The following is a 12,281-nucleotide window of genomic DNA, read 5'->3' as shown; positions in this document are numbered from 1 at the left end:
AATGCCACAGGGCTGAAGTCTTTGTTTTTTGGCAGACAAATTGGCTGAGGAAGCAAGGCCGGGAAGAAATGCATTAAATAAACCCAGAGCCCCAAAGCTCTGAGGGTGGGGGCACTTCTGATATTCTGTAACTGGATCCTTTTAACTTTGGGCTGCTTGCAAGGTTACAACATGAATCTCTTCTGAAAAGACAGCAAATGCAAATTGCTGCACAAAGTGATAAATCAATGCTATGGAAAGTTCTGGATAACAGAGAAGGGATCTTGCTGAACAGAGGCTTGTGGGAAAGCACATGAAGAAGGTGGGGGCTGGGAGAAATGACCTCCTTGCACTTGCCCTTTGAGGGGGAAGGTGGATTTATTAGACATCTGTTTTATTTTTTGGCTCAGCATCCATTCTCTATCTTTTGGAAATTGTGCCGTCTGAGGGAACCAACTTTTCCTCCCTCTCAGTCTTCCCTCTTCAGGTGAGGTTGTTTCTATCTCCCAGATACTAGGCAAGGCGTATGATCTGGCCCCGACCGATCAGGGTGTCCCATCTCCCCTGGCTGTGTGACTGGGTAATAGAGGGACATGTGACCCTAGCTGAACCAGTGAAAGCCTCCCCGGAGACTTTTCCTGGAGCAGCGGAGAGAGGCCCTCTCTTTCAGCTGGGGTCAAGACGCTGGTGAGATGGGACCCATGGGGACCACCTTAACATCGCAAAGGAGAACCTTCCTCAGAATGAAGCCAACCCAAATGAAAGCACGTTCAGTAAGCAGCAGAAAGACAGGTTTCTGATGAAAATGTCTGAGCACTGGGACTCGGCTAAATTTGCCTGAACTAATTTCAATTATATTTTTGAATGCCGGAAAAGTAAAACAGTAATCCAAATTCCATGTTGTTCTCATTTTCTGCTTACTTCAAGACTAAGGCCTAAGAGTCACCCATTCATTCAAATCTTTACCGAGTACCCAATACCTGCCAGGCACTGTTCTTGGATCTGGTGATATAGTGAAAAGCCCAGGCAAGAAGTAAGTTCAGAACACCTGAGATAATGTCAAGGGGGTAGTAAGTCCTTCCAGGAACATAAAACACAGAATCATGGTAGAGGGGGATGGGGATGGGGATGGCTAATTGAAGCAGAAGGGATGCTTCAAATGGCAGGTGAATGGTGACAAGAAACAAGCTGTGTGAGCAGTATTTTAGGCAGAGGCAATCGAAAGTGCAAAGACCCTGGGGCAAGTATGGCCTTGGAATGTTTAAGGAACAGCAAAGAGGTCAGGTGTTGTTAAAAAGGAATGGAGAGGTAGATGTGGACAGAGAGGTGCCAGGCTGAGGCTGTGCAAGGCCTTGGCAGCCCTGGCAAGAATCTATGAGTTTATTCTAAGAGCAGTGGGCGGCAGTGGAGGGTTGTATGCAGGGAGTGGCATGATTAGATTTCCATTTATCAAAGCTTCCTCTGACTACGGGGCGGAGCGGAGGAATAGCTAATTGCCTGGGGGGAGATGCAAGGGCAAGCAAATAACCAGAGGGAAGGCTGAGGGCTGCTGCTTGCCATGTCTCTTCACAAGCTCCTGGGTTCGGCCGCCTGTTTTTGGCAAGGTCATTGCTATGGAGGAAGGCTGGGCTGCAGATGATCCTGAGGCCCAGGGCCTTCTAAACTGTGTCAGAGGCATGGAGGAAGGGCAGCTTGGGCCTCTAATTAAATGTTGGCCTTAGCCACCCACTCCATGCAGCTCCAGCAAATGAGGACCAGGGCCCATCTATTTCCCAGAAACTCAATTAGTGTGTGGGGGGAGCATGGAGGCCTCCCCCAGCCCCAGGGACAGGTTTTATCGCCCGCTGAGTCAACATCAAGACGAGCTGTGTCTGAAAACCTTTTTGCCCCTTTCAAGTGCGGTTCTGTCCAGAAGGATGGGGCAGAGGAGGGGGACAGAACCCACAGCAGACCCTTAGAACAGGACCTGGGGAGACCGTCAATCAATGGATATTTAATTATCACCTTGCAGGAATCAGACACTAAGCCGATCCTTCAAAGAGCTGTTCTCAACGCCATTAGACTGATGTCCCATTTCTATGACAAATATTTTGTAACGCTCCCTTATTTTCCTGAAAGGAAATTTATAGGTGACAAACGCTACCTCTGCACATCATTTCCAAAAAAAATCAATACAATGCCCTCACTGCAATCTGTAAGAAGAACAAAAGGAAGGCAATTTATAATAAAGAAAAATTTCAATGTGAACTCCTGAGCACATCCATCAAGGAGACAGGATGGAGCAGTCAGATGCCATCACCTAGACGCCGATTCACGGGGAGTGTGACAGCTACAGGCACGGGCTGGATGGGCCTGCGGCATCTGCAATTCAAATGCTTCAGGGGGCACTGCCATCAGCAACCCGTTCTCAGCAATAGTAAGTAACTCTTGGAAAAGTTTCGTATTCAAACATAATAATTTCCCTGGTGCAGCCACTGTGGAAAGCAGTATGGAGTTTCCTTAAAAAATTAAAAACGGAACGGCCTTTTGACCCAGCAACCCCACTTCTGGGAATATATTCTGAAAATCCCAAAACACCAATCAGAAAGAACATGTGCACCCCTACGTTCATAGAAGCGCGATTTACAATAGCTAAGATCTGGAAATAGCCCAAGTGCCCATCAGTAGATAAGTGGATAGAAAAGACGTGGAACATTTATACCATGGAATACTACACGAATGTAAAAAAGAAGGAATTCTTACCTTTTGTGACAGCACAGACCTGGGGAGTATTATGCTAAGTGAAATAAGCCAGTCAGAGAAAGACAAACACCATATGATCTCACTTATATGTGGAATCTAATGAACAAAATAAACTGATGAACAAAATAGAACCAGATGCATGGACCCATGGGACAGACTGCCAGAGGTCAAAGGAGAGGAGGGTGGAGGGGGATGGATAAAAGTAGGTGAAGAGAGTAAGGAAATAACGCATAATCCACGGACACAGACCATGAGTGGTGGAGGCCACGGAGGCGTGGTGGGGGCTGGGTGAAGGTGGGCAAAAGCGGGGAGACGAGGGACATCTGTGATAGTGTCAACAATAAAAAAAAGTGGTATTTTCTCCATTTACTTATCACTTACATTCCTGGAAAATTCAGGCTGTATTAAAACTGCAAAAACCCTTCAGTGTTTATATATAAAATAGACTTAGGGTCAAGGGTCAGACAACATTAATTAATCCATTCAAATAATGATCTGGTAGAAAACTCCAAAGCCATGTGGAATACAAGGCAATATGGGGGCCGGGTGGGGCTCTTAGTGCAGAGCAGGGCATCAAAGGTCCCTGGTTCTTGCCCCCAGGAAGCCAGCAGCATCCCCCTACCTTTATAACCACCAGAAATGCCTTAATATATTTTAACCCCTAGGGGGCGGTGTGCTCCCTTGAGAACCACCAGGTTAGAAAAAACGTTTGCAAACTGGGGGCCTGTGGGTGGAATCCATCCCACAGATGTGTTTGCTTTGGGCCTGCCTCGTGTTTTATTTATTTTTAAAAAGTAGAGCAAATACTCCCCATTTGGAAACCGGGCAATTTTGCATGAAAAGCTGCATATCACACTTTTGACAAATCAGATGATCTAGCAACTCTGGGTGCGTTCATCATCCAATGGGCACATCTGGCTTCGCCCTCTGCACCGCCTGGACCCTCTGCGCACTGGCTTCCCGGGACAGGCAGGCTTCCCACAGGCACGGCAGACAGCGAACCCCTCCTCAGCTTGGGGAAGACCGATGCCCGGGGTGCCCGGGTTCCCTTCCTTTGCTGAAAGCTCTCTCGCCCTCTACTCTGACCTCTCCCTGGACGGCACAGATGGATCCTGAAAGGGCTCACAGCGTGTGCTGAAAATGCCCCGCTGGCCAAGGAGGGGCTGTGCCATATGCTCGGGGAACAGGACCTGTCTGTGGACAGGTGGGACCCACAGGCCCCAGGATGAAGCGCTGCTGTGTAGCAGCCCTGATTCTGAAACCCTGACCCACGACACAGCCACAGGATGGACTGGGACGGCTTGGAGAGGTGGGGTCAAAAAACCAGATCCACGTGCGCAGGGCCTGAGGGGGCCAGCACAGGAAAAAGGGGAGGCACACCCACCTCCTGGGCTTCTGTGAGCACCCGGCACAAGGTCGGCACCGTAAACGCTCGACAATAACTTGCATTTTTATTATTGTTTATATTATTATATTCTCAAAGGTTTGTGTGCCTGCCTCCAAAAAAAGATTTTGCTTGAATTACATTCTGTTCCAAGGCCGTCCAATAGAACTTCTCGTGATGATGGAAACGATCTCTATCTGTACCATTCAATCTGGCACCCACATGAGCCTTGAAACATGGCTAGTGTGACTGAGAAACAGAATTTTAAATTTTACGTGTGTGTGTGTGTGTGTGTGTATATATACATATTTATGTATTTATTTTTTGTTTTTTATTTATTAATCCTCGCCTGAGGAAATGCTGAGAGAGGAAGGTAGACAGACAGAAACATTGATCAGGTACCTTCCATATGTGCCCCACCCTGGGATTGAGCCTGCAACCCAGGCATGTGCCCTGACCAGGAATCGAACCAGCGACCCTTTCGGTGCATAGGACGAAGCTCAACCAACTGAGCTACTCTGGCTGAGTAAATTTGATATATTTTTAATTAAAGTTAAAAAGCTCCCTGTGGCTACCATGTTGGGCCCAGTGGCTCTGGTCCACCCCCTTCCAGAATGTCCAGAAGGAAGAGGACCATGTGACGGGAGGGACACACAGGGAGAGAGCCATGCGACAACGGAGGCAGAAATGGGAGTGACGCAGCTGTAAGCCGAGGCGTGCCAAGGACTGCCAATACCCACCAGGAGCTAGAAGATGCAAGGCAGGATTCTCCCCCAGAGCCTTCAGAAGGGCTGTGACACTGATGTCACTTGATTTTGGGTTTCTAGCCTCCAGAACTGTGAGAGAACATGTATCTGTTGTTTTGAGCCACCCAGGTTGTGGCACTTTGTCATCCCAGCCACGGGAAATGCGTAGCCCAGCTAACGGGCTGGGACAGACACAGTGCTCCAAAGTGTTCCCTGGGTACAGACAGAAATCCTGCCCTATCAGCCTCACACCCAGTGTCTGAAAAGCTGAGACTCGTGACCACCTTCCCTTTCCAGGGGGCCCTTGCTCTCACAGCCCCAGGGAACCTCTCCTCCCAAGTTTGTGGCACTGGTCGCATGAGCCTCAGGGTAAAGTCATATCAAAGGCATTGGGTAACTTGCACACATATGTTGCAAGTCTCCTGCAAAGATGGGGAAATGGAGGCTCAGGCGGGGCCGGATCTCAGCTAAGGTCACAGATTTAGAAGCAGAGCCTAATTCCTGCATTCCCGGGCCAATGTTTTACTTGTTTTGAAATGTGAAGGTCCTGGAGAAAGGGAGTGACTGTTAAACTGGAGTTTAAAGAAATTCAGCTTGAAGATGTGTGTGGAAGTGACAAATGTATGTCTCCCAAGGATGCCGGGGCCAGCCTGGGCTTTGGGGGAGGGGTGTGTGTGTGCTGCTGACCCTCGTGGATGCCCAGACTTTCATGGTGGGGTCCTGGGTGCCAGAAGAGGTGCCAGAGAAGGTCCCCTGCTGCAGGTGGGCCCCCTTCATGGGGTGAATGAAGGCACTGCTGTGACACCCACGAGCTGGAGAGGGGGCAGGCAGAGGGGCAGCTGGACAGAGGAAAGAGGGCAGCTGTGTGGCTGTGTGTGTGTGTGTGTGTGTGTGTGTGTGTGTGTCTGCGCACTCGAGGGGAGAGGAAGGGAGTGGGGAGCAAAAACAGGAGAAAGGCCAAGCAAAGAGAAGGCTGCCATTGTGAAGGCAGGACAGCTGCACCGGGCCCAGAGGAGGAGTCCCAGGAGGAAGCTAAGCCCTTTCTTCTGTGTGTGTGCAGAGGGCCAAGAAGAAAGAGGAGAGGCCGAGGTGGGGGGCATGGGGGTGGGGAGAAGAGAAACAGAAGAGGGGAAAGGAGTCTAGAAAACATGGGGGAGGGCAGGGGCGCTGCTGGCCCTGGACAGAATACGTCCATGCATCCTGCAAAGATTCACTGAGCACCTACTACAGGCAGGCTGTCTTCTGGACATGGGGATACTGGGGGGGACTAGACAGCCCTGCTTCGATGGAGCTGACCCTTTACAAGCGAGACAGCCAAGATGACTGGTGTGGAAAGGGCCAGGGAGACAAAGCAGGGACCAGAGCAGGGAGTACAGGAAGGAGACCAGGGACATAATTTAACTTGGGAGGTTGGACAACAAATATACAAATATATGTTAAGTGGTGACAAGGGCTCTAAAGGAAAATAAAGCAGGGGAGGGGATAAAAAGGGAAGGGAATCCTCTTTTGGGTGGGATAGTCAAAGAAGGCTTCTTTGAGGAGGTGTTATTAGAGAGAACTGAGTGAGCAGGCCATCCAGACGTGTGGCGGAAGAAGTTTCCAGAAAAGGAAAGGATAAGTGCAATGTCCCCTAGGTGAGAGGCACCTGGGGAGGGAGGGACAAGATCAGGAATCATTTTGGACGTGACAGGTTTCCAGGTTTGAAATGCTGGGGAGACATCCCAGGGGAGATGTTAAGGAGGCAGCCGGATGCTGGCGTGTGGAGTCCAGGGCAAGGGGCTCAGGGCAGACCAAAACAGAGTGGTCAAGGAGGGAGGCGTCCTGAGCACCAGCCCTCAGGTCTTCGCAGTTCTGAAACCACTTTCGGGAAAAACAAGTCACCCCGACCCACCCACCCACACCTGCCTTCACATGCCAGCAGTGGATCTTTTGCCAGAAATGCCCAGCAGAAGCCTTGCCGTGCTCGGTGTGAGGGGGCGGGAGGATGCCCCAGCCTCACCAACATCCCCCCAGGTGTCAGGGCACAGAGCCCCCCCCTTCCCTGGCCCCTAAGCGAGGGTGGCTGCCCAAGGTTGCCAGCCAAGCAGTGCAGGTCCTCAGCTGACCTCCCTCCCCAGCTTTGTGTGAGGAAAAAAGTGAAAATCACTGGAGTCCTTGGGCCCAAATCTGAAAACTCCAACTGGGAGCCCTGGCATAGTCAGAGACTCAACTGCTTTCCCTCTCTCTTTATTTCCCATTAATGAGAAATAAGTCACATGAGCACGCATCCATACAAAGGGGCCTGGGGAATGTAGTCTTTATTCTGCATGGTCACTTGCCCAGCTAAACATTCTTTTACTGTGGGGGAAGAAAACAGATACCGAGGGAGGGTTAAAGGCACAACCACAGTGACGATTCTTAACTCTGTGCGTGGGTGACACCCTTTGGAATACAGGTCGACTGAGCTGTAAAAGAGTGGAACTGGAAAAATGTTCCTTAAGTAGACCAAATGCTGACTAATATTTCATGTAAATAGATCTTTGATGTATTTAGTTAGGTATTTTATCTTGAAAAAGTGAAATTACAAAATTTTGAAAATAACCTTATTTTATGGGACATCTAACAGTATTTAACAAAGGTTAGGTTATAATTGTGACTAATGGGTTGATTATTTAAACAAAAAACCTGATGAAGTGCCTACTGGGGGTGTAATGTAATGTGTCCAACAAATTTAAATGACAGCACAATATGATATTTACTTCACCTTCAGTTTTCACAGCAAAATCATAAGGGGTCATTTTGCAAAAAATGAAATCATGTCAAGAGTCTTTTCTCATTTCAGTGGTAGGATCTGATCAGTTTTCCCAAGGGCCTCTCTTAATCCTTTGACATCTGAGACTTCCCCTGTGAAGTGCTTATTACCTTACCATCGTTTCGGTGGTCTCTTTTCCAATTATCTCATAGCCCAGATTATTGTTTATCAATGGATTTGCTGGCGCTTCGAGCTGTCCTTCAGCATCACTTTAATTTCCCCAACCCTTGCATCTTTCACAAGATTTGCAATTTCATCTTGCAGTGATCTTGCTTTGTGCTAAAGCTACCCCATGTTTGTGGTAGAGACTGACAGAGAATGAAGTGAGAGATGCCAAGTTTAAGCAGGATAAATATCAATTTGTTAACGGATATTTCTGTGTATTGGTTTCCTCAAACTTTGAGGACTTGGGTCTCAAATATAAATACCCTTGAAAGGACAAGTTGCATCCTCAGTTTTTATAAAATATACATAGCCATCTCTCAGCACACTTAAGCTACCCTGGCTGTGCTCACTCATATGCCCACGAGTCAAAGTTACATAGTGTTCTTGAAACGAGACGCCTCCCAGCTCTTTGCAAAGTGGTTGCAAGCAAGGGTCCTGCCTGGGTTTTGAATATGGGCTCGACCACTTACTAGTCGAATGAATTTGGACAAATTATCTAACCTCTTTGTCTTGGTTACCTCAATTTAGGATAATAATATTACTTAGTTCATAGGTTTTTTACGAGGATTAAACAGTGATACATAGTAAACGTGTAAGAAATGTTACCAGTGACGACGATGATGATGATGATGATGTGCAAGAATAGCACAGCATCACGCGATCCAGCCCAGACCAGTGCTCTGATGACTATCACAATATGTTACCCGGATAGTGGAAATAAGTTGTACCCACGCATCAGAATGTGGCAGCCTGTGCCCACCTCTCTGGTAACCAGTGAATGCAAATGAAGCCAGCAGTGAGCTATCACATTTCACCCATTACCGCAGGGAGTATGCAGAGGTCCTGCCACCAAATGCTGGATGTGGGAAAACAGGAAGTCAGTCCACTGGGGGGGGATGCTACTGGCACCTCCGTGTGGAAGAGCAATTCGGCAATTGGAGCAGAGCCGAAACACGCATATCCTTCCATGCAGCGTCTCTCCCCTGGCTCTTCCCCCTCAGTGCCGAGGAGATGCCTGGTGAGTTCTGCCTGCGCGGGGAGAGGGCACTTCCCGGTGATTACATGGCCAACAGGTGGCCTTCAGATCCAAGACACTGAAACCCCAACTCCAAGCGGTTTCAACAAGATCCTGAGTTTTTTGCTCCCTAAACTGAAAAGGTATAGGCGACCTTTTAGGCAGAGGCAGATCCAGTGATTTAATAAGGTTTGAAGTACATAAAAAGGTGCTCAATGTCACTAATCATTGGGGAAATGCAAAACCACAGCGAGACAGATATCTCCTCATACCTGTTAGGATGGCCATCAAAAAGACAGTAAATAACAAGCGAGAATGTGGAGTAAAAGGAGCCCTTTTGCACTGTTTATGGGAATGTAAATTGGTGCAGCCACTATGGAAAAACAGAACCCTATGGAGGTTTCTCAAAAAATTAAAAATAGAACTACCATATGATCCAGCAATTCCACTTTTGGGTACTTATCCAAAGAAAATAAAAACACGACCTCAAAAAGATATACGCACCCCTGTGTTGATTGCAGCCTTATGTACCCAAGATATGGAAACAACCTGTGCCCACCAACGGATGACTGAATAAAGACACACACACACACACACACAATGGAATATTATTCAGCCATAAAAAGAAGAAACTTTTGCCATTTGCAACAGCATGGATGGAGCTTGAGGGCATTATGCTGAGTGAAATAATTCAGAGAGAGAAAGACAATTACCATATGATACCACTTATATGTGGAATTAAAAAAAAATTGAGCTCAAAGATACAGAGAATAGACTGGTGGTTGCCAAAGGCAGGGGCTTACGGGGTGGGCAAAATGGGTGAAAGAGATCAAAAGGTACAAACCGTGGGGATGTAATGTGTAGACGGTGACTGCAGTTACTAACACTGTGCTGCATATTTGAAAACTAAGAGAGTAGATATTAAGAGTTTCATCACACACAAAAAATCTTGTAACCACATATGGTGACAGATGCTAACTAGACATATTGTGGTTATTATTTTGCAATATATACAAATATTCAACCATTATGTTATACAGATGAAACTAATGTAATGTTATAAGTTAATAATACCAATTATATGTCAATTTATATCTCAGAAAAAGAAAGGGGTTGAGTATCAATTCCTGACTTTGAGTGGGGCAGTCCCACCAAAGCAGCATGGACTTTTAACTGAAAGTAATAAACAGTTGTTACCTTGGGTCTCACACACAAACTTAAGTCCAACTCAACCAACTGCCCTAGACACCCACAGAATGCAGGATTCAATGTGTCTAAAGACCCAGCAAGAACAGTAAACCATTGGTTTTGGGTTGGGGGGACTAAAAAGTTATATTTTCTAATGTGAGTCATATAAATCAAATTAACTTAAGAGGGATTTTGAATTTATTATAATTTTTTGGTCATTTTTCTCAAGTAAATAACCGATATATTAGGTAGCAGTAGCTTTAAATGTTTTTGCATTAAGCAGCAACTTAACTTAAAATTCAAATCTGAGCTTCCTAGCTGCCAGGGAAAAAGGGAAAGTATACAGGATACGCAGCCCTTGTTATTTAATAACTAGGAGCACACCAGTTCAAAGTAAAAATGTTTTCAGGATCCTTAGTTCTGAAAGTCAGGTTGGAATGGGGTTCCTTGTATATAGGGGCATTCTAAATATAATAAAAGTTTTGGTGACAGTTTTACAAAAAACATAAATGTTCTGTGTATAGAAATTTACATTTGACATTATGCTCCCAGTCTTCATTGAGGATATAGTAATTAAGCATAGTGTCTGATGAAAGCCGTTCTTTAGGGAAACAGCTTTTCGGTGATTTGTGTAAATTTAAGGATAAATTTGGGAAATCAGTTTTGAAGAATACTGTCAAGAGATGGTTCCTTTCTTTGTGCCAGCTGTATGATTCTGAAACACTCAGCTTTGGCTCCCACCACGAGCCCCCAAGATACTGAAGGATATGTGTTTCCTTTCAATTTGACAAAAGCAAGTTCCATACTCCCTTTGAATTCCCACAGTCTTGTATCCATTTTGATTAAGCCACAAGCACCTCATTTTATGAGTCTGGGCAAATCTCTTTTCTAGGTTGCCACTGTCCTGGCTGTCAAATGAGGGGGTTGATGAGAACACGTTTAGGGGTCTGTTCTTTTGGCATCTAAAGCTAAAAGTTTCTACGCAGGCCTTTCAGCCAGGGGTTGTAAAAAGGGGTCTGTTAGCCACACTCAACCCTCAGACATATTTTGTTTGGCCCACAGTTTACACTGAGTTTTGCCAACATTTTTTAAATCAGCAAATTTCAGCAAAAAATTCAGAGTAGAAATATTTGAAGGTTGGCAACCCTTAGCACAAATGGCTATGATTACAGTAAGTCCTCACTTAATGAATGTCATTGATAGGCTCTGCAACTTTAAGAGAAGTAACATATAATGGAACCAATTTTACCACAGGCTAATTAGTGTAAACAAATGTTAAGTTCCTATGGCATCTCATCAAGGTTATAATGAAATGACACAGAATGAAACTATGCTATTCAGAGGACCCGCCGTATCTGGATTTGAGGGGCAGATGCCCCTTTCAGTCAGTGCCCCCACCCTGCTTCCTCTACCTACATCCAGGTCCCTGAAACCACCTGCGTGGTCGTCCTTGGTGAACTCACACATGTGGCTTTCTGCAGACTCAGGACCAACACAGTTATGTGTTCGGATCAGGGCTTCCTAGTGCTCTCCGCAGGACCCACACTTCCTGGGTGATTCTGGCAGTGGAATGAGTCTGCAGGACACACCTCACCAGCTTGCTCCCCACCCCAACGGGTCCTCGAAGCTACACCCTGTAACTGAAGGAAACTGTGAACTGAGCAGAGGGAGGCCATTGGCCTTCCCTCGTGTCACTCCCACCCAAACGCACGCCTGGTCACTGGGACACAACTTCCTGAAGCTGCAACATCTGCACCGCAGTATCTGATTTCACAACCGCCTCGGCTCCTTAGTCAAGGTGGGGAGTATTTATTTATTTTTAATTAAAGCAAGCCAAATTAATTGAGTTTGGAGGATTCTGCAGTGGTGTTAGAGGTGAGCGACTGTAATTGTGCCTTTGCCTCGGGCAACCAGCCAGGGGTGGGGGGGGGGTGAGCCTTCAGAACCCACCAAAGTACCTCCTCCAAGGTAAACAGACAGGAAGCCTCGCTCGCTCTCACCCAGGACGCACCACTGGGGAGTGCAGACGGTCAAGTGTGGACAGACCATCTGCTGCCATGCCACGCAATCCCCACACCCGCTCTCCACTCTCCACACCAGTTTAACGCCCATGCCCCAGCCCAATGTTCTTCTGGAACCTTCTTCCATGCTAACGATCTAAAGTCAATAAATCAGTCCCGATGGCTTTAACGTCAGCATTCCCCCAGGCGGCAACGCGCGCAGGGTACTTCTGGCCTCTCTCTGTACTACGTATTTCATATTTTACGTGGA

The 12,281-nt window shown here is 46.9% G+C and overlaps 1 protein-coding gene across 3 annotated transcripts in view; it reads right to left on the bottom strand.

Annotated features, from left to right (window-relative positions):
- SULF2 (sulfatase 2) overlaps positions 1 to 12,281 on the bottom strand; it is a 90,552-nt gene that overhangs the window by 39,150 nt on the left and 39,121 nt on the right. The window lies entirely within an intron of this gene.

The sequence above is a fragment of the Miniopterus natalensis genome, chromosome 7 (assembly GCF_054644295.1).
Source record: "Miniopterus natalensis isolate mMinNat1 chromosome 7, mMinNat1.hap1, whole genome shotgun sequence".
Classification (NCBI taxonomy): Eukaryota; Metazoa; Chordata; class Mammalia; order Chiroptera; family Miniopteridae; genus Miniopterus; species Miniopterus natalensis.
The sequence above is the reverse complement of the archived record's forward strand: the minus strand, read 5'-3'. Positions and strand labels throughout refer to the sequence as shown.